The sequence below is a fragment of the Lepus europaeus genome, chromosome 12 (genome assembly GCF_033115175.1).
Source record: "Lepus europaeus isolate LE1 chromosome 12, mLepTim1.pri, whole genome shotgun sequence".
NCBI classification, from domain to species: Eukaryota; Metazoa; Chordata; class Mammalia; order Lagomorpha; family Leporidae; genus Lepus; species Lepus europaeus.
The window spans coordinates 64,700,622-64,724,679 of NC_084838.1; the positions used below are offsets into that span (position 1 = coordinate 64,700,622).

The 24,058-nt window shown below is 36.6% G+C and overlaps 1 long non-coding RNA gene across 1 annotated transcript in view; it reads left to right on the forward strand.

The window, feature by feature from the left end:
- Positions 1-24,058, forward strand: part of LOC133771294 (uncharacterized) — a 323,043-nt gene that overhangs the window by 272,098 nt on the left and 26,887 nt on the right. The window lies entirely within an intron of this gene.

The following is a 24,058-nucleotide window of genomic DNA, read 5'->3' on the forward strand; positions in this document are numbered from 1 at the left end:
ATAGATTTTCTTCCACTTGGAATAGGGTGCTCATTCTGCAATTTGTGGCTATCCAGGGAAAAAGTAGTGTAAAGTAGTGCAAATGTCAAGCTAGTGCAGCATCACCATCTACAGGTTGAGATGATAACTGCAACCCCTCTCACCTTTATGTCTTCCATATATAAGCTTCCAAGTTTCAATGTAGATTGCAGTTTATGTGACTGTGGAGAAATGTCTGTTAGCTGTTGTCTTCTATTTAGTTGGATAACCAGAAAGAGATCGTAACAAAACAGAAGCACTGGTGTTTACAGATGCATAGGGAAGCATAAATCAGGAAGTCTTATGTTAGCAGTGCAACGCCATGTGTCAACCAAAGATGAGCTTCCCACATATCAGATAAACTACTTACAGCAGGAACATAGCACTGGCAGTGTTATTTATAACATTTCTGATAACGTTATCTATATTGAACTCAACATGAATGGCTTTTCCATCCTCTTGGCAGTCAACAGTCTACACCATTCTGCATTTGACTTAATTTGTTCTTCCTTTTGAGTAGACATGACTTATAGGAATAGAATAGAGGATATTGTCAGTACTTAGGAAATTATTAATATATTTTAGTACCATTTTTCTTGCTATAAATAGCATTTGCTTATGATTCAAAATAGAGAAATAATTGACACTGGTGTGTGTGAAATACTCAATAATTTTTTAATAATTATAGTTAATACATATATTATTAGCAATAACTATTGTGTGAAAATTATATAGCAGATTGTTAACAGAAAACCATTTGTGAAGTGTAATTGTTTACTCTCATTCATTTATTCAATCTATGATTACTGATCTTCTATCTCTCAAAAACCAGAAGAGACTTCCTTATCTGCTACAAGTGCACACTCTTTAGTGACTCATAGAAATTTCATACTAAGAGGCCGGCGCCATGGCTCCCTTGGTTAATCCTCCTCTTGCGGCGCTGGCATCCAATATGGGCACCCAGTTCTAGTCCCGGTTGCTCCTCTTCTAGTCCAGCTCTCTGCTGTGTCCTGGGAAAGCAGTGGGGGACCTGCAACAGCATGGGAGACCAGGAAGAAGCACCTGACTCCTGGTTTCCGATCTGCGCAGTGCTGGCCTTGGCGGCCATTTGGGGGGTGAACCAATGGAAGGAGAACCTTTCTCTCTGTCTCTCTCTCTCTCACTGTCTAACTCTACCTTTCAAATAAAAAAAAAAAGAAATTGCATACTAAGTACAATAGGAAATCATGGAAATAAAGCTGATTTTACATGGTGAAATATGAAAATGCTTTATGTGTAAGGAGTAAGGATGACTAAATCTAAAAATATGGACAAGGGCATCCTAGAAAAAACAAAACATATACATTAAGAATATTGCAAAGGGCCTGATTTGTTGCAGTGAGAAGCTTCTGTGATGATTGGGAAAAAATAGTTGGGGCTATGGGTAGAAATATAATCTGGGGTTAAATTAGAAATGACCTTAAATCTGCCAGCTAAGAATAAATAACGTAAGTTTGTTTTGTTTTGTTCACTAACAAATAGCCAGAATACATGTATGTGTTTTAGAAAAGCAGGCATGGTAGAGTTTCAAAGAGTAATTAGGGGAATGAGAATCATGAGAAGTTTGGGAGGATAGTGCAATAGTCCAGTGCTAAGATGACGACTCTGGGCCAGCGCCGTGGCTCAATAGGCTAATCCTCCACCTAGCGGCGCTGGCACACCGGGTTCTAGTCCCAGTCGGGGCACTGGATTCTATCCCTGTTGCCCCTCTTCCAGGCCAGCTCTCTGCTGTGGCCAGAGAGTGCAGTGGAGGATGGCCCAAGTACTTGGGTCCTGCACCCCATGGGAGACCAGGAGAAGCACCTGGCTCCTGCCATCGGAACAGCGCGGTGCGCTGGCCGCAGCGCGCCTACTGCGGTGGCCATTGGAGGGTGAACCAACGGCAAAGGGAAGATCTTTCTCTCTGTCTCTCACTGTCCACTCTGCCTGTCAAAAAAAAAAAAAAAAGATGATGACTCTGTCAACTGATGGAGTATGCCTGAGGCACAATTGAAATCCATTTCTAGTAGTGTGATGTAATTTGAGGAATAAAAGAGGAGAATGTGCAGATGTCTCAGAGGCTCCTAATTAGATTAATGAGCAGATGGTAATGTCATTATCCAAAACAGTACAATAGAGGAAGAAACATGTTCTTTGGGAATTTTGATATGCTTATTTTCTTTCACCAGTGTACAAAGGTGAGTGGGGATGTTTAACAGAAAACTGAAAATGTATTTCTGCAATTTCAGGGAACTACAAAAACATATATCATCTAGGGATAGAGGTAGTAGACTAGCTTTTTAAAATAGAGTATGCTAGTGAAAAGTAATGTGAAAGGACACCATACTAGAGAAAAATAAAAGAATGCCCACTTCCATTGGCAGTTTTTATAGCCCTGGTCATTCAACCTCTTATTTATGTATTGTTTATAATATTTGTAAGTTGCTAGAGGAAGGCTGGTGATTGAGGTTAGATGAAAATAAAATATAAGTATGTTGTTCTAGAAATATTTATAGAGAGACAGCATAGGGTAGAAAGCATAGAATCTGAAGCTGGAGCTTCTGGACTTGAATTCTGGTCACTCTATCAAATAAATGTGAAACTTTGGGTGATATAGTCACCTTTGATGTACCTTGATTTGTCACAAATAAAGTAGACATAATGCTATTAGTACTACCTATTCATTGATTACTGGTTAGTGGTCATGTACTACCTAGAATGCTATCTGGAACAAATGTAATACAAGAGAGTGTGTTAAATAAATAGAGGTTATATTATCTAAAATTAATTTTATAACATATACTTACAGATGTTATTTCTACGTAACATTTGCCTACAGTGAATGGAATTTGAACTCTGTCCTCTTCATTGCAAAAAATGTGAAGGGGGCCCAAGGAACTGGGCCATCTTCTACTTTCCCAGACCATAGAAGAGAGCTGGATTGGAAGAGGAGCAGCCGGAACCCTTAACTGGCGCCCATATGGGATGCCGACACTGCAGGCAATAGCTTTACACATTACGCCACAGCACTGGTCCCAAGGGTCACTTTTTTATTAGTTTATTTTGAGAATAAATTTTGATGATAAATATATCTGCTTAAATCCTGGGATAATGAATGAATCTTAAAAAAAAACATTGATATAGATTTTTCTTCATTTTCCCATTCACATTTTAACTGTAAGATAGCTTGCATTTTCAAATTTTTAAATATGTCTTTATTTGTGTTTAATCCATGGAAAGGTCATAGGGAAAACATTGACAGTTGGAGATACACAAACAAAGCATTACAGTATGTCCCTGAGTGAAGCTCAAGGAACTTAACATCCCATGTGACAATCATCCCAGTAGCAGTAAGAAATGTCACTTTTCAGTTTGTCCTAAAATAATGGTAACAGTGTATATGGGAAGAGTAATGTGTAAAAAAAAAATCAAAAAATAAACTGATTCATCATTCTCATAGTGTTTATATTCTGTTCCTTATTATGACTTATAAGTCACTTTAATTCCTTCAATCTTAGTCACATCTATCTGTTGCATATAGAAGTTTGATACTCAAATGGTGTTCCTGATATGAATAACCTTGAACACATCTGGGAGCTAATAAGAAATATAATATCTTAGGCTACATCCAAGGCCTTTTGTATCACAATCTACATCTTAATATGATTCCCAAGTAGTTTTTTATTTATTTTTTAAAAATTTTTGACAGGTAGAGTGGACAGTGAGAGAGAGAGACAGAAAGAAAGGTCTTCCTTTTCCATTGGTTCACCCCACAATGGCCGCTTCGGCGGCGCGCTGTGGCCAGCACACCGCACTGATCCGAAGCCAGGAGCCAGGTGCTTCTCCTGGTCTCCCATGCGGGTGCAGGGCCCAAGGACTTGGCCATCCTCCACTGCCCTCCCGGGCCACAGCAGAGAGCCGGACAGGAAGAGGAGCTACCGGGACAGAATCCGGCACCCTGAACAGGACTAGAACCCGGTGTGCTGGTGCCGCAGGCAGAGGATTAGCCTATTGAGCCGTGGCACCAACCTCCCAAGTAGTTTTATAAATATTAAAATTTGAGAATAACTGATTAAGCATACCTGGGAAATAGTGAAAGATTGACAATAGATAGAACTGTAAGAGAAAAATTAAAATCAACAATGTCATCCTCCAGCTCTTCACACAATTTCTAAAATAAACCTACTTGATAAGTATAAGCATCAGGTTATGTTTACTCTACAGATATTGATTAAGAGCAAAGAAGGTTCTTCTTTAAGGTTTATTTATTTATCTGAAAGTTAGAGTTACAGAGAGAAAGATACACACACACGCAGGGAGACAGATCTTCCATCAGTTGGTTCACTCTCATAGTGGAAGCCAGGAGCTTCATCTGAGTCACCACATGGGTTCAGGAGCCCAAGTGCTTGTACCATCTTCTGCTGTATTCCCAGGTGCATTAGCAGGGAGCCAGATGAAAGAGGAGCAGATCAGCATATGGGTTACAAACATCCAATGTGGTGGCTTAACCTGCTATGCCACAACAAAGGCCCAGTATTCTGGGTTGTTAAAATACAGTGGTGAACAAGTTCTTATAACTTGATCAAGGTATTATCACTTGTACATGTTCTGAGGGAACTAGAGGAAATTCCAATTTTTTAAAGTTTTTTATTTATTTATTAGAGTTACAGAGAGAGGGAAAGACATAGAGAGAGGTCTTCCAACTGCTAAGTCACTCTGCAAATGGCTGCAACAGCCAGAGCTGAGAGATCCAAAGCCAGGAGCCAGGAGCTTCCTCTGAGTCTCCCACACAGGTGCAGGGGCTTAAGCACTTGGGCCATCTTGTACTGTTTTCCCAGGCCATAGCAAAGAGCTGAATTGGAAGAGGAGCAGCCAGGACAGGAACCAGTGCCCATATGGGATGCCTGCGTTGCAGGCAAAGGCTTAGCCCACCATGCCATGGCACTGGCCCAAGAGGAAATTCCTATTTAAAAGCAAGAATTTAAAGACTTTTCAAGAGATGTGGATTTTTTTTCTGAAAAAGTTGCACTTATTCACTTATTTTTTTAAGATTTATTTATTTGAAAGACCCAGTTACAGAGGTAGAGGCAGAGAGAGAGAGAGTGAGAGGTCTTCCATCCACTGGTTCACTCCCCAGATGGCCACAATGGCTGGAGCTGCACCGATCTGAAGCCAGGAACCAGGAGTTTCTTCTGGATCTCCCAAGTGGTTGCAAGGGCTCAAGGATTTGGGCCATCTTCCACTGATTTCTCAGGCCATAGCAGAGCTCTGGATTGGAAGTGCAGCAGCCAGGATTAGAACCAGCGCCCAAATGGGATGCCAGCACTGCAGGCAGTGGCTTTACCTTGGATGCCACAGCACCAGCCCTGGTATTCATTTATTTTATAGCTTTGTTCAGATTCAGTTACTCCTGAGTTTATGCTTAGATTATGGAGTCAGATGACTGGGTTCAAATCATGTCTTTATAATTTGGACAAACCTTCTATCTTTTTCTCAAATTTCTCATTGGACATTGTGTGACAGTCAATGAAGTTGTTGCACACAAATTCTTTAGGGCACTTCTGGTATATCATGAGCTCTATGTATGTAAGAGAGATTGTTACTCTTGTTGTTGTTATTGTTAGTGAAAATAGTGATGCGTTTCTCTTCGCTGGAAATGATTTTGGAAGAATTAGCTCTGCCTTTGTAATATGTGATGAAGGAATTGACCAATACATCCTTCATTGTTTTCATTATTTAAGCTGTGATAGATGCCGACTGTATGATATGGAGGAGAGTGCCTTCTCCAGATTGTGTCTTATAATGAAAATCTGGACCAGAAAATCACTTTCTCCATTTTGTGTAACCCAAGTTAATTTTTTTCTGTTTTCCTCTCAGAGAAAGTATTCATACTCTTCTAATTTCCTTTCAATTTTGCTTGTTTCCAAGATCTTTGTCTTTAATCTCAGCTTTGTCACTTAGTAAAGTATATGGCAATGAAGTTTTCAAGATGCTATCTCAACAAACTGATGGCAGATATGTGAATCTACCTGTCTCCTATTAAAGTTAGGCAGTGTGGGGATTTTTTAAAATGGAAAACAATTCCATACTTTTCAACAGATTTTTTTTTCTTACAGAATAACATTAGTTTTCTAATGAAAAATAAATTTTGCATGAACATTTGATGAGAATTTTTAATGAGTTAATACAAATTAAATGCTTTTCGAAGCTGTGAGTTTCAGTTAATGTTAAAGTAAATATCATTAGATGCAAGGCATATGAATAGAAACTTTGGGGGATCCTCAATAATTTCTTAAGTATATAAAATCATCCAATGTTCAAGTTATTGGAAAAATTATAGTCTATTTTGTTGGGCCTGTGGGGATAAGGAGAATACAGTACATGGCACATTTCTGTTACTCCTAGAGATTCTCTAACAGCTCCAAACCCTTCCCATTGCTTTGCCTTTCCAGAGTGGGAGGGAATAAGAGAGGAAACAGAAAGTGTGAGATGCTTTGTATTTTTGTCTCCTTTATAGACATTCACATGCCATTAGAATGCAAAGGATGAGATGTCGTTATTTTGTGGACCAGTAAAATAAATAGAGTAACAAAACTATTAGTGTAAAGGTTATGACTTTTGTGAAGTATGTGAAAGAGCCTCTCTGAACTTAGTAATAGTCCAGGTTCATTTTGTTTTATCGGCAAATAATCAGAAGCCAGGACTGATGACAGGACTTGCTCTGAGTCACTAGCCTCTGAGTGACCAAATCAGAAATCTGGAATGAAATTTTCAGTCCCTAGTTTTATTATACTACAGTGTGTCACACAAAAGTATATATCCATGTTTTCAACTTGGAAAATTATAACTACAGTAATACATACACTATATGTAATACTACTTCTCTGAATAAAATGCTAACATGTTAACTTAAAAAACTAGGAAAAAAGTTGAGAAGATATAAATTCATAGTTGGTGTTTGGCAAACAATTAGGTAGAGGTTTAACTGCAAGTTTCAAATAACATATGAAATTCATGTTATAAAGTAGTAAATCATTCCAATAGCCTATAACACTCTTGATTTGGAGATTCTGTGAGGTTTATAATTATATCTCAACTTTTAAAACCGTATCATTATCTATTCAGTTAACAGAGTGCACTGATAAAAATCACAGTATCCCCTAGTGTACACTAAAATTGCTAAGCAGAATAATTTATGCAAATTGCTTATAGAGTTAATATATGTTAAGTATGTTTAATTACACTGCAGAACTTAGTTTGCTGCAGCACACACAATTATTTTTAATTATAAAAACATATTTTGGAGATTTATATTCAATGTCATATGATGCTAGTTAATACTGCTTTTTCCCTGGCTTCCTGAAAAAAAAAGAAAATAGATTAATAATTTGTGCCAAAATCTTCTCATTACTGAGAGTCTTATGTATATTTTAATGTTAGCATTCTCTGAGATTTAAATAATACCACAGTCTTTCCAGGCCTTATTTAAAATACATACTTGTTAGCAAGAGATGTAAGGAAACTCACTGAAGAACAGCTAAAAGATATAACAATTTTTATCACTTGTTTGCAAAGCCAGGGTAATAAAGAAGGGCAGCAACTTTCATTCTATTATAATCTCTTCTGAATTACTTGATTTTTTAAGTTACTTGTTATATGTATCACATTGATTAAAAACTAATTGTAGAAAAATATACACATGCTGCATTCACTCATAAACTTAGCCACATTTTCCTATAATCTTGACTTCTGTAGAAACTTTGGCTGAACAATGAATATTCAAATGTTATTTATGTATGTATATATGTATTTTAAACAGATGTACAGATAGAACAATCTCTCATCTGCCAGTTCATTCTTCAAATGTCCCCACCTACTGGGGCCAGGCTGAGCTGAAAACCAAGAGCTGGGTTTTCAGTTGAGGTACCCCACATAGGTGGTAGGGACCCAAATACTTTGTTCATCATCAGCTGTCTGCCAAGGTGTACATTAGCAGGAAGCTGAAATCTCAAATGGAACAGGATCGCGAACCCAGTCACTCAGATATGGGATACAGGCATAACAACCTGTGTCTTAACTGTCTTAACCACTGTACCAGTAATTTATCAAGTATAAATAAAACTAAGAGCTTCCAAATTTTAGAAAGATAAATACCATTTTACCTTGGTGCTGTTTTTCCACATTGTGAGATTAGGCATTAGATTTCTAATATGCAAATGAAATCATATTTCAGCCAAACACATAACAATGATAAGACAATTATTTGAACCATGACAAAGTGTGAGTCTGCTAGTGACTTTTGAATCTGCTGTATTATGACCCTCAGCTTTGAAAGGTTTTTCTGTAAAAATAATACAATAATTATATAAAAATAATATATTACATGATAGTAAAATCAATTACCTAGTAAAATTCAAAAACATGAATTTTAGAGAACTTTATTTAATAATATTTGCCCAGTGTTAAATAAACAATTCTATTGAACAGAGAATAAAATTCTGTCCTATATACATTTTTCTTACTATGTAAAAGTATGTGTTTTATCAAAAAGGAGAGCCAGATGTTTGGTTCAGCAATTAAGTCATATTTTAGACTCCCACATCCCATGTCAGAGTGTTTGGATTGAGTCTGATCTACTCTGGTTCCAACCCAGCTTCCTAATAATGTACACTCTTGGAAGATCATGTAATTGGGTCCCTGTCACCTACATGGGAAAGCCAAATAGAGGTTGGGCTCCAGGTTTCAGTCTGGCCTAACCCTGGCTGTTGCAGGCATCCTGGGGAGTGGAGCAATGGATAGATGCTCTCCTCTGTCTATCCTTTTCAAATGAAAATGAATGCAAATTTTAAAAAGAGTATTGGTATTTTGGTTTGGTGCTTTTTTACAGCCCTTGCTCCTACTATTGAAGAATGGTGATTTTTTTTTTCTTCATACTATTTGTTGAACAGTTTATTTAGTGTAGGACTAATCTTAGGAGTATTAAGTAAACTGAAAATAGATGTTTGTAAAAATAAGAGTGGGAATAAGAGAGGGGCAAGGAAGAGGGGTGGGGATGTGGGTGGGAAGAAGTGTAGGGTGGGAAGTATCACTATGTTCCTAAATCAGTATATATGAAATACATGAAGTTCGTATACCTTAAACAAAATTTAAAAAAAAAAAGTATTGGTTAATGTATTTATGTGTACTTTACTTAGGAAAGTATAACATACATATATATTTGTGTATATGTGTGAGTATATATACTGTACTGATTGTAGAATATAATAATAAAATTAAATATAGGAATTTTTTGTAGTTCTAAATGTTCGATTGAATGTTCTTTTGAGCATTATACTAAAACTAATCTTTAAAATCTCACCCATAGACATTGCAGTTTTTTTTGTTGAGAAGATTCATAAGAGGGCTGAACTAAACAGTCAGTCTAATGTTTTTAATTAGACATCAGAAATACCAATTGCTTCACTGATCATTAAAATTATAATATCCTACAAGATTGAGATTGTAAAAATAATGAAGTTAGCATGTTATTTATTTAGTCTATTTGTTCTCAAATAAGTTTACCATTTATATTCTCTCTACTTTTTTTTTTTTTTTTAATTTTTGACAGGCAGAGTGGACAGTAGAGGGAGACAGAGAGAAAGGTCTTCCTTTTTGCCGTTGGTTCACCCTCCAATGGCTGCCGCAGTAGGCACGCTGCGGCCGGCGCACCGCGCTGTTCCGATGGCAGGAGCCAGGTGCTTCTCCTGGTCTCCCATGGGGTGCAGGACCCAAGTACTTGGGCCATCCTCCACTGCACTCCCTGGCCACAGCAGAGAGCTGGCCTGGAAGAGGGGCAACCGGGACAGGATCGGTGCCCCGACCGGGACTAGAACCCGGTGTGCCGGCGCCGCAAGGCGGAGGATTAGCCTACTGAGCCACGGCGCCGGCCTATTCTCTCTACTTTTTATGAAAAAAAGATGAGTATTTGGTTTAAAACTTCTGGACAAAATATAATGTTTTGATGATGACAAATATCTGTGAAACATCATCTCACCATTATCATTCTCCATTTACATTGCTTTCTTGTTTTAAGTATTAGCTTTTTGAGATTTCTCTCATCCAAGTTTTTAGCAGCATAGTTAGTCCAAGACCATAGATCACCTGTAAATGTATCATTGTGATTTTATCTGTATGACCAATAATAATCTATCACATATTTCATCCTCAAAATAGCTTTCTGAATTGTCTTCACCTAGTAGGTCTCTTTAGTATAGTAATGCACTAAATATTGATCTCTAATTAACCAAAAAGTCCTCCTTGCCCTATTCTAAATTATAATATAGTTCATATCAAATAGTATTATTTTAATCTCTGCCTAACTCCTGTGCCTATCTTAGTGCTTGGTGCATAGAAGGTAATCTTTATTTCATTATTTGAAAACAATTTTCCTTTTCTCTACTGTCACTAAACAATTTAATCATCATGTGATGATAACTTTTTTGTAGCATGTAACTATATGCCAAACTCTGCTTTCAGTACTTTGTGTATATATTAGCTGATTTCATCTAAATAACTCCATGCTTCTGGTATTAATTTTTTCTCTATTTTACAACAGCTGAGCAGGAATGGGATAATTTGCTCTGGGCTTTACAGCAAGTTAGAGCGAAGTTATGAAATTAAGACATTAGATGCTAAAATTTATTCTATATAATACTGCCAATTGCTTTTAAGGGGTGAATCCAACTGCAAATACTTTCTGTGGCAGAGAGTTCTCAAAATTTAGTTTTGTGATGGTTAAATCAAATCAAACACAGGAAAACCTAATAGACGTATACTCTTAAGCAGTGTTCTCAAAAGTAACCAGTGTACAGTGAAAGATCACAAAAGGTAATTCACCTTCAACTGGGAAACAAAAATTAGAATTTCTGTTTCCCTTATGTTTGTTAGCCCTGCCTTTCTTAATTTGGGAGGCATGTTTTCTATTTTGTTTTTAATATGTAAATGCTGGTATAGCATAGAAATATGTTTATGTTAATTACAAATCAGTAATATGCAAATAATAATGATGACTGTGTACTTTTAAAATATTTTTGAGATAACATAATTTTAATTTACATTAAAGTCAAAAAGATATTGTTTTGCTAAATAAAGTGTTTAACAAATAAAAAATTTAAAAGACCATATTTCAGCCAGAAAATAGGCAGAGGCCTTAAACAATATTGAAATGAAAAGATGTTCAACTGCATTCATATGAAGTGTTTTGTTGAACTTTATTTTAAACATATATTTATGACTATATAAGCCACAAAGTTAGAGAATCATTGTTTCAAATAAATTACCCTCAATTTAGGGAAAAAATACGATTTAACATTAGAAGATGCATGCTCATTCTTGTTAGGAAATGTTACATATTCTTTTTTTTTATTCAGTCTGATTTGCTCATCTGTATGATGGGAAAGTCACTGCTTATATAGTTTTATTGCCGTGACTCAGTGAGTAAAATATGTGTGAAATTAAAAACATTTTCATATATCTCTACAGAACCACTATTAATCAAATATCACTTACTGACATTTGCAAATGGCGTTTGAGTATCTGGAGCAAGACTATGTGAGAAACATACTTGTGCAGTAAATCTTTGCAATTTCTTGATGGTTAACTCTTCTGGTTGGCTTTTGGCCTAGATGGAATGGAACCCACAGTTCCTGGGAGACAAATAACCTCCTAAGGCACTGTCTTTACTACTTAACTTCCTGCTGCCATTTTTTTTTTTTTTCCAGTACATTAGTAGACTTTAGGAGGTCACACTAGCCTCTGGCCAAGCATATTTAAACATGGATCAAACCAACAAGCAAAAGAACACACACACACGAACTCAGCTTAAAAGGAATAAAATAGTTTCCTCTTTCCGTTAAAGACCTCCAGTGGCATGGAAAACCAAAAAGAAATCAGTTAATTCAGGATGTGTATGTATGTATTTAAGAGAGATTAATATTTTACCTAAAATGTCTTCATCATTCTCAATGCACATTCAATGTGGTCTCTAATACCACTTTAGATTTTAAATTAGTATATACAACCATTAAATTTCTACTGATAATATTAACCTACATTTTGTATCTCAAACAAGTATTAAAGTAAGTTTGTCATAGAATGTTTACTCCATATTTTGTACTTTCTGTATGTAAAATATTGAAATTTAGCAGCATCTGCATAGTGTGATCCACCAGTCCTTTAGTCCCTATATTATTAACAAAACATTCTATAGTCAAATATATTTTTACAACATAGACATTTACATTATTGTATTATTGATGATCTACAATATTGAATATTCTGAATTATTTACCAAGTATAATTGACTGGTAAAGACATTTTGGATTTTTCTTGTTTGCTAGCATCCCAAGGAACTAAATTTCATGGAAAATATCAAGATACTGATTTTCATAAATTTTCCTAAGTTTTTAAATAATTCTGGGATTAAAAACTATCAAAATAGAAATGGAAATTTTGTAGTATCTTTTAAAAAAAGATTTACTCATTTATTTATTTATTTGGAAAGCCAGAGTTGAGAGAGAGAGTGAAAGACAAATAGATCTACTGCTGGTTCACTCTTGAGATGGCCACAATGGTCATCCCTGGACCTGCCCAAAGCCAGGAGCCAGGAGCTGCATCTGGGTCCTCTCCCACATGGTTGGTAGTGGCTCAAACACTTGGTCCCTCTTTTGCTGCTTTTCTCATGCCATTAACAGGGAGCTGGAACAGAAGTGGAGCAGCAGTGACACAAATTGGTGTCATGCCCAAAAGGGATGCCAGGGTCACAGGCAGCAGCATTTCTCTCAGCTCCACAGCATTGGCCCCAAAGTTTTGTAGTACCAAAAGGTCTCAGCTCTTTTGTCAAACTAAATTTTACCATAATAGACATGAGTGTAATTATATATTATTCTAAGATACTTATTTTATGAATTTTTTATCTAAGAGAAAGAATATATTCATAAGCCATGTATGAGAAAGTAACTGGCCGGCGCCGCGGCTCACTAGGCTAATCCTCCGCCTTGCGGGGCCGGCACACTGGGTTCTAGTCCCGGTCGGGGCACTGATCCTGTCCCGGTTGCCTCTCTTCCAGGCCAGCTCTCTGCTGTGGCCAGGGAGCGCAGTAGAGGATGGCCCAAGTGGTTGGGCCCTGCACCCGCATGGGAGACCAGGAGAAGCACCTGGCTCCTGCCATTGGATCAGCGCGGTGCACCGGCGGCAGCGCACCTACCGCGGCGGCCATTGGAGGGTGAACCAACGGCAAAAGGAAGACCTTTCTCTCTGTCTGTCTCTCACTGTCCACTCTGCCTGTCAAAAAAAAAAAAAAAAAAAAAGAGAGAGAGAGAAAGTAACTATATAGGGAATAAAATGTAAAATTAATTTTAGTGCATTTCTGTCAAGTGACAGTTGGGTGCATACTAAAGTCAGAGAAAGGTACCGTAAGCATATCCCAAACTATGACATGTTATAGACATGGAAGGTTATAGACATAGAAGCTCACACCCTTCTCCCACCTTCACTTCCGGTTGCTAGAAAAATTTGATGTATTTCCCACTCCATAGTCAAAATGACATGGAGATGGAAGTGACAAAAGAAAAGAAGACATAATATCACTCTAACTCTAGACTCATTTTTCATCAGTGACCTCGTAGGATCCCTTCTAGTAATATGACAGATAGAACTGAATACAAAACAATTGCTGACTACAATACAAAAAAGATTCTTATACAAGCATAGTTGAGAGAGAACTTAGAGAATATCCCTAGGGACAAATCCTAAGACAAAGTAGAAATCAAATGTGGCTGTCTTTTTTACATTTGTCAATACCAGAAATCAAGAGATTTCAATCATAAAGGTTATGGAAAGGACATCTGGGTCTCCTCCCCTGTGGTTGGCAGGTGCCCAAACACTTAGGCCATCTTTGTCTGCTTTTCTCAGCCCTTTGTCAGGGAGTTGGATCATAAATGAGCAACTGGGACACAAACTGGTACCAAAATGGGTTGCTGGCATCACAACTTTCCTGCTACACTGGTGCTTGTTTACATCTTTATGTCATTTACTATTTCATAATAAGTAAATAAATTACTCAGTTCATCCCTTGGGGTGAGTACCTTGGGAGATTTCTAGTAATTCATTTAATTGTACTAGTTAACTGGTTATGCTTTGGTGGGAACTTTCCGATTTAATATAGACACAAATTTACCAACTCATATTTTCCAATAAAAAATTTAAATTTCCATTTTGGACATGAGTTTAAAGGTAATGAAATGAGTTTAAATTGTATTTTAGCAAAGGGTTGTCACAAACTTTACATTCATTTTAAAGACCTGGCTTTCATTTTCTGAGTGGTAAAGAATAGTCTTTATTTTTAAGGAGCATAACATTTTTGCGAATCTCTATATTTTTATTATTTAACACGTTGTATATTACTATCTTTAGAATGCTTCCTTTCAAAGTCTTTTCTCATCCTCCCTTGAACCTTAAATCCTTTATTTTCCATACAGAGGTTAGTATGAGTGTTGAAAGAAATCCTTGTATTGCTGAAGATAGAAGATGTTGTAATGAAAATAGCGCTTATTTTGATAATGATGCAAACCAAGTATTCAATTAATATTGATGGCTGGAAAGTGCTGTTAGAAAATAGAGTAAACAAGCTTTGGGGCAATCAAATGCTTAGAAAATGAAAAGCTTTAGGCTGCATTATTACAACAGGACCATTGTACAAGTTTTTCGTAGAGGCTATGTTCTTTGTGCCAACATTACAGTGACATTAAGACTATTTTACATGACCACAATTTTACCTCTAAAATCTTGATTTAAGGGAATGAATTTAAAATACAAAGTTAGAATACAGCTGAGCATATTAGAAATCATTACTTTAAAGATAAATATTTGGATTTCTGGTAACCTGGCTAATAATTTGTTTAAAAATTGAATTTTTTGGTAACTTTAAGGGTCTTGTTTAAGGAAAATCACCATGTATAACTTACCTCAATATAAAACCTTTATAGATTGTAAATTTTCAGAGGGCTGGGCTCATGATTACAAGTTAGTTATTTTTATGCCACAAAACCACTTACATGTAATGCAGCATTTAAGGGTCACTTCTATAGATATTATACCAGAGAAGTAGAGAAATGAATGTTAATATAGATTTCTTTACATAAAATCTGGCACAAAATGGATTATATGCAGTTGCATAAAACCTATACTAACCGTGTCAATCAGATGCATATTAAATATTATAATGAATAGAGTAATACAAATATGACAGCTTATTGAGTAATCGAATCCTAATAGATTGTGAAAAAGTTTTGTATTTAACACCTAAAAAGGCCTGAGCAAGCAATATATTCAATTCCATATGCTCTTGAAATTATAAATAAACACACTCACACAAGTATAGTTATTACTACTTTGGTTCATATTTCATTACTCTAACCTTACAGATAAGACAATTATCTGCTTTATATGCAGTACCTCAACTGCTCTTCTACAGAGGTGATATAAAATTTTACTTGAATAGCTATAAATCATGTTAATTCAGCCGTAGTCAAATAAACTATGGTAGAGAAAATGAAGTAAGAATAGGAATTGGAATGGTGAAAACAAAGTATTGCATACAAGAATCTGCCTAGTTGATGTGATGCATTAATACTGGGTCAAGTACTTCCAGCTATTAAACAAGAACTCAGATCAGCAGGACTGTTTGTATAATCATAGTAGTTTATTGATAGTAAAACAAGATAAAGTAATTTTGTGTATTTTGATTTTAGTACAATGTTTTATTACAAATTCAGTAAATACAACTCAGTTAATTTTTTTTAAATGAGGTAAAAATTGATTTGTTGCCAATGGTTAATGAGGTAAAATTGGCTTGCCTTAGAAATACAATCAGAGACCACAGTAGATGAAATAAGAGTCCATCTTATTTGATCTTCTTTCCACCATATGCTGTTCTCAAAATGAAGCTCGATGAAATGGGTTTTCCTATCAGTGCCTCTAAAATTAACTTACATGTATATCTAATGTGGACTCGAAACTCAGTCTCTTTATTGTAAGCCACATTTTCTTAACTAGGGTTATTGACTTACCTATGCATGTCTTCATTTGTGACCCATCTACTTTCACTATCAAAGAACCTTCTGGGAAATAAGTATGACTACTATCTTCTGTGCCTTATTGCATTCTCCTGGGTGCCCAAAGTTTCATTTCTCAAAAAGCTTAAGATAAACAGATAGAAAAGGCTAGGTAATTTTTCATGTTAAAATGTAAAACAAGATTTTAGGAGTCCTGTATATCACAGGGAAGTTGGACTTTAAAATCTGGGCAATACTAGCAGGTGATTGCCAAGTATTATTTCTCATTAAATTATGATTTTTTTATCTCAGCCTGTTCAATGTTAAAGGCTAACAGTTTTACCTTAGACTGAATCTAACATTTAACAGGCTGTAATCAGATACACAACACAAGATATTTTCTTAGTGGTAAATAAGAGGTTTTGTTTGAACAAATCCATTCTCCTTCCTGTATTGAGGGTTTATATGTGAATCTTAATCTCCATCAAAGTGTAATTATGCACTGAAAGAAATAGATTGGTCATTGTGGACCATGTGGCAGACACTGCAGAGAGCCAGGAAAAGACATGATTAATTGATTTTAATCATGTTCCATAGTCAACTCAGTATTCACATAGAGAGACCGCAACATTAATTTAGATAATGCAATAATGCAGATGATTCAAAATAATTGACATCTGAGTTTGATAGGAATATTTTTCAACACATTTGTCACAACTGTCATTTTAATCTTATTGCCTCTTTTTGGTAATTCTTTAGCACCTCATAATTATAAAGGGATTTTTCTAACTTCTCCTTTTGAAGCTGACCTAGTAAACCTAATTTTATGTTCCTCAGTTAAGATGTCACATATTTTGAACTTATTCTTGCCTACTTTTTTCATGACTATAACCATCTCTTTTCTGATATTGTAATGGCTAATTGCACTTTATTTTCATTCGAATGGTCACCATTTCATAACTCCAAGGAATTATTTCTCCTGGTAGCCTATAAACTCCATGAGGCCATGTTTTGTCATTAGTCATCATTGTATCCCACCACATTTAGAATGTAATGAGCTCATCCTAAATGCACAGTAATTACTAGTCTAATGAGTGAATGTTTGAATGAATGTATACATGAATTTTAAAATTTATTTATTTACAAAATTCATTGAATTCATTTGAAAGGCAAAGTTATAGAGAGAGGAGGGGAGAGACAGAGAGAGATCTTCAATCTCCTGGTTCACTCCTGAAATGGCTACAACAGCCAGGACTGGGCCTGACTGAGGCCAGGAGCTTCTTTCAGGTCTCCTGTGTGGATGCAGGGTCACAAGCACTTAGGCCATCTTCCTCTGCTTTTCCCAAGCCATTAGCAGGGAGATGGATTGGAACTAGCACAGCCAGAACTTTAACTGGTGCCCATATGGGATGCTGGCACTGCAGGCAGTAGTCTCACCCATTGTGCCACAGTGCCAGCTCCTTATTTACGTATTTTATTTGAGACTCAGAGAGACCTTTAACTCCCTGGTTCAGTGTCCAATGCCCAGTAACCAGGTATTTAATCTAGGTCTCCCATTTAGGGGCCAAAGTCCTGACTACTTGAGCCATTATCTGCTACCTCCCAGGGGATGCATCAGTAGGAAATTGATATTCGGAGCAGCAGCAGCAACTCAAATGGAAGCACTCTTACATAGGATGTGGGTGCTCCGACAGCATCTTAACTTCTGTATCAAACATCTACCCTGCTAGGTGAACTGAATCCCAGTAAGTGCTTTGAGAGATTGAAAAGAAGTTTTTGTTGTCCTTTTATAGAGTGTGATATAATGTAGGCATTGTTGTCAGATGTTCCATTTGACTACTATCCAGCACTCTCTTCTTGGCTAACTACTTATTATTTGGCATCTCAGTTTCATAAAGTAAAAAAAAAAAAAAACAGAAATAAAGACAATATTTTCATTTTGTAATGTGAATGACACAATGTATATAAATAGATTATTGTAGGAACTAAAAGAGAATACTATTTTTTTTTAACTTTACACAATAATGCTGTACTACTAAAAAATAAATTGGGACCTAAAGATGTGTTTTTAATTTTTATTCCTTAAAATTTTATTTAAGGTATACAAATGTCATATATGTCATATATGCAGATTTAGAAACATAGTGATACTTCCCAACCTACCCTCCCTCTCGTCCTCACTCCATCATTCCTTCTCCTTCTCCTACTCCCTTGAACTAGAAGAATTAAATACACCACTCCAAAGTACATCATTTAAAATAAAAGCAGTATTTAAGTGACAGGATTGTTTAGAATGCCTATTTCCAAGACAAATGCACTTGCTGTGTTTGTTCTTGGTTTATATAACTTTGTTTTGACTGTACAGGGAATTCTTTGCTGATTAATTCCTGGAAATTCTAAAAGCTGATGAGGTTTCTAGGTTGCATCTTCCTTATGATATAATCTGATGATGTGGGAAGGAACAAACACTGTACCATGTATATCCAATGTTCATAGTATGAATACTAATCCATATTGCCCAACCGATATTTTCCCTTGGCCTTTTCTAATTTGAAATGGCATTACTCCATAAACTAGTTTGACCCAACTACCTGTCTTAACAGACATCACTAATGTGACTCAGGTGACTTTTTTTCATTATTTTTTTAAAAAGATCCAAATCCTGAGTCACTTTATAGCAAAAGGTGCTGAAATTGCTCCGATCATAGCAGGGAAAATTTGTGTGACTTGGTGGCATTCAAATCACATTCTTTCTCTTTTGTTTTATGCCCAAGCCCTCATAGTACAGACATACAAGTTTGTTCTAAGTGAGACCACCTAATTAAATAATATCCCCTCAAGGACAAATAGTGCTTCTTTCTTAAATACATTAAAATATAATACAGATGGAGAAAGGATTTGGATAGACATTTCTCCAGCAGAAATATACTTAAGCAAAATGAGGGCATAAATTTTTTTCATATCATTAATATCAGAGAAATGATATCAAAACCACAATAAATTACCACCTCAGACCCACTAAGGTTATTAATAATAAAATAATAATAACAAGTTATTTGTGAGGATGTGGAGAAATTGGAATCTTCTATACATTGCTGATAGGATTATCAATAGTCTATTCACATAGGATATATCTTATATGGAGAAGGCTAAAGGGAATTGTCTCTTCCTCCATGGTCTAGAATTTGGTCAGCTGGAAGTTATTTACACACACACACACACACACTCTTAAATTTTTGATTCCTCATAAAATCAGTTATACAGCATGTAAAACTATAACTCTTGTACAATTTCAAACAAATTGATAATCATGCAGATGGACTGCTAAGTAGATCATTCAGAGCTGAGCAGTTGTCATAAGGCCCATGCAAGATCACACATTCTGCAAAATTACTGCAGAATTACATTACCTCTTGCTTCCAGACCCATACTTATTTGTCTTTTTTAAAAGATTTTATTTATTTAGTTGAAAGGTAGAGTTATAAACAGTGGGAGAAGGGGAGAGAGAGACAGACAGACTGAGAGAGTTTCCATCTGCTGGTTCACTCCACAAATGGCCACAATGGTTGGATCTGGGCCAATCCGAAGCCAGGAGCCAGGAGCTTCTTCAGATCTCCCATGCAGGTACAGAAGCCCAAGGACCTGGGCCATCTTCTGCTGCTTTCCCAGGCCATAGCAGAGAGCTGGATTTGAAGAGGAGCAGCTGGGACTAGAGCTAGCATCCATATGGGATACCAATGCTGCAGGCAGAGGATTAACCTACTTGTACCACAGTGCTGCCCCCTCTTGTTCGTCTTTATCCATGTAATGGCTTCAGTCAACTTAACACAAAAATATAAGCAACACATAGTCCTCTACACTTACCAGTTAAATTTGCAGGCATGTAAAGGTACTCTTAATGATTATCTTCACCACAAATCTTATGATATTGTACTTAGAAGAGAATAATGGCTAATTTCATTTTAAAAAAATACTTTTTAAAGATTTATTAAATTTGTTTATTTGAATGGTAGGGGGAAAGAGAGAGAAAGAGAAAGAGAGAGAGAGAGAAAGAGAAATGATCCATCTGCTCCCCAAATGGCTGCAACAGTTGTGCAGCTGTGACTCAGCAGGCCGAAGACAGGAGCTGAGAATTCCATCCAGGTCCCCATATGGGTGACAGAAACTGATATGCTTGAGCAGAAATCTGTTGCTTCTCAGGTGTATTAGCAGGGAAGTGGATGGGAACTGGAGTAGCCAGGAGTTGATTTGGCACTATGATGTGAGATGTGAGTATCCCAGGAGGTAGCTTAACCCATGGTGCTACAATGGCTGTACCCATTGTGAATTTTTATAGCCTACCTATACAGATATATTTTATTTTTCTGGACTTCTAATGTCACTTGCAGTTTAGAATAAAATTATAATCATGTAAAGCTACAGTATATGTAAGTTTGTATACTAATTCATTTGTTAAATTATTGTATCATGCATTTTTATACTTTTCCCACCTTTAATTTCTTCTCCCCATATTTTGTGCACTTGTTTGTAATTCTTAAGCATTCTGGACCCGAGCCCGCACTGTGGCGCAGTGGGTTAAAGCCCCTGCCTGCAGCGCTGGCATCCCATATGGGTGCTGGTTCAAGTCCCAGCGGCTTCACTTCTGATCCAACTTCCTGCTAGAGTACCTGGGGAAGTAGAGGAGGATGGCCCAAGCGCTGTGGCCCCTGTATCCATTTGAGTGACCTGGAAGAAGCTCATGGCTCCTCACTCCTGACTCCAGCCTGGCCCAGCCCCAATTGTTGCTGCCATTTGGGCAGTGAATCAGCAGATGGAAGAGTTCTCTCTGTCTCTCTCTCTCTCTAACTCTGCCTTTCAAATAAATAAAGTAAATCTTTCAAAAAAAAACATCCGGGACTACCAAATTGATCGATCTATTCTTTCATACCTTAATCTAATCATTGTTTAAGTCATCCAATGAGTTTTCACAAAAGACCAGGTTTTGTGTTAAATGCTGAGCATATCAAGGTCTAAAGGACATATATTTTCTTTCCAAGCAGCTCAGGTTTGATTTGAATGATATTAACTGAGAGTTAAGGAAGACATTTTGCTTCTACTTCATCTTCTAATGGACTTCTACCAATTTTTACTTTGAAACATATATCAGCATCTTGATCCTATTTTATTCTTTGAAATACTGTGTTTGATGTCATTGCTTAAATTTGAGATTTATATATATATATATATGTATTATATTTATAATACAATTTAAAAGATTAATATAGGGGCCAGTGCTGCAGCACAATGGATTAAGCCACCATCTGTGTGCCAGTATCTCATATGGGCACCCTTTCAAGTCCCAGCTGCTCTGTTTCCAGTACAGCTCCCTGTTAATGCTCCTAGGGAAACAGCTGAGGATGGCCTAAGTGCTTGGGCCCCTGAACCCACATGAGAGACCCAGAGGAAATGCCTGGCTCCTGGCTTTGGACTTGCACAGCCCTGGCTATTTTGGCTGTTCGGGGAGTTAACCAGTGGGTGGAGAATCTATCTGAGTCTCTCTCTATAATTCTGCCTTAAAAAGGCAGACAAATCTTTAAAAAAGATTCATATAGAATAATGAAAATGTATTTCCATATGTAGATTGATATTGCAAGAAATACATTTTGATTTATGAAATTTATAAATTTTAATAGTTTTGATTTCTAGTTTTGGATATCCCCAAGAGATGTTTATTGAACACTCGATTTAAATCTCATACAATGGTGAGTGACTTGAATTAATCTGTCCAAAACAAATCAGTCTTCTTTTAACATTATTTTTCATAAATATTTCTTTCTAAGATACTTAAGAAGGAATATGAGGCTCCTAAACAAAAAATGCATGGTTACATTAAAGTTAGTCCAATGACGGGGCTGGTGCCATGGCTAACTATGCGGCACTGGCATCCCATATGGGCACCGGGTTCTAGTCCCAGTTGCTCCTCTTCCAGTCTAGCTCTCTGCTGTGGCCCAGGAAGGCAGTGGAGGATGGCCCAAGTGCTTGGGCCGCTGCACCCACATCAGAGACCAGAAGGAAGCACCTGGCTCCTGGCTTCGGATTGGCGCAACACGCCGGCCTTAGCAGCCATTTGTGGGGTGAAACAACGGAAGGAAGACCTTTCTCTCTGTCGCTGTCTCTCTCTCTCACTATCTAACTCTGCCTGTCAGATTAAAAAAAAAAAAAAAAAAGTAAGTCCAATGGGAAAGCTTGAGTGTGCTATAATAGCACCTAAAATAAATGTCTGACATAAATATGCAAGAATAGAGGAGGCTGGCATTAGAGAATTTTTTATGTGAGTATGATTTGCCTTTGCTTTGTTAAAAAACAGACAATTTCAAGGGGTTCAGAGGCAAGGAAATTTAATTGAGAAAGGATCTTTATTTTTAAAATAATCTTGACCCTTTTGAGAAATTTTTATTTGTTGATTCCGTAAACATTTCTTTAATCTCTATTAAGAAATAGACAATTATGGGGCCGGCGCCATGGCTCACTTGGTTAATCCTCCACCTGCAGTGCCGGCATCCCATACGGGTGCCGGGTTCTGGTCCCGGTTGCTCCTCTTCCAGTCCAGCTCTCTACTGTGGCCCGGGAGGGCAGTGTAGGATGGCCCAGGTGCTTGGGCCCCTGCACTCACATGGGAGACCAGAGAGAAGCACCTGGCTCCTGGCCTCAGGTCAGCGCAGCTCCAGCCGTGGCTGCCATTTGGGGAGTGGACCAACGGAATGAAGACCTTTTTCTCTGTCTCTCTCTCTCACTGTCTATGGCTCTACCTGTCAAATAAAAAAAATATATATAAAAAATAGACAAATAAATACATTTTAGAGGAAAGCATACTTATTATATACATTTGGTATTTAATTATGTAGGCATATATTGGGATGTATTACATTAAAATATCACACTGAATAGAAGGTGCTAAAAATTAAAAATAAAATTTTAATTTAGGTAAGGACATGTATTTATTTAGGACAATACTTAGGCTCTTTTTCAGATTATTCAAATAATTTATCATGAAATGACTAACCTGTTATGTTTTCTAGCCTAAAAATTAGTTATATTTTCTATTGCTACAGATTCACTATCATCCTTCTTTTCTGTGTTGATACCTTTGCTATTTATGAATTAATTTATATTTTAGGGTAAAATATACAAATATAAAAAGGCTAATGGAAATTAAAATTTTAAAGCTGTTGGATTGTTTATTTAAACATGTTAAATTTCTTATATATTCTACTTGATTATAAATGAATACTCTAATCTTGAATAAACAAAGTAATCAAGGAAACAGGACTTGCTAACAGTAAGTGACACAGGACAAAGTCAAGGGCACACTCATGATGTGAACAGGAGTCAATATGTTCTGATGGGCTCCCAGTGAAATGCATGTGAAGTCCATACTAATTAGCTTATAAATCAGACTGATACTACAGTGTATTTGGTCCAGAAAGGCTACCTACTGTCATGCAATCAAGCACTGCTCCTTTAATTGCAATTTATTCCAACAACCACAATTTATTGATCCAAGCATACACTTATGCCACAGCAGTATCATTATTTGACTTTATTTTAACAGCTTCAAAAGGTTAAAAAGTGAAAAACCACTGTGAAGGAGACTGTTAAAAAGTTGAATTGCTAACATTGCTTTACCATCTATGAATACTGAGCAATGTGAACTATAGATATCAAATTATATAAAAGGAGAGGGAAATCAGGAAATTAATATTGCTTAGGTACATGTGTGAGCTTTTTCTTATGCCGAATATCATGAAATTGTTCAGAAAACTCAAAAGAAAGAGGGGTCAATATTATTTGCATTTTACAGATGAATGACAGACAAATCAAATTTTCTAGAGCTATAATATTGAAATGATCTATGTAACTTTAATACATGGGTTTAACTTCTTGTGAGAATT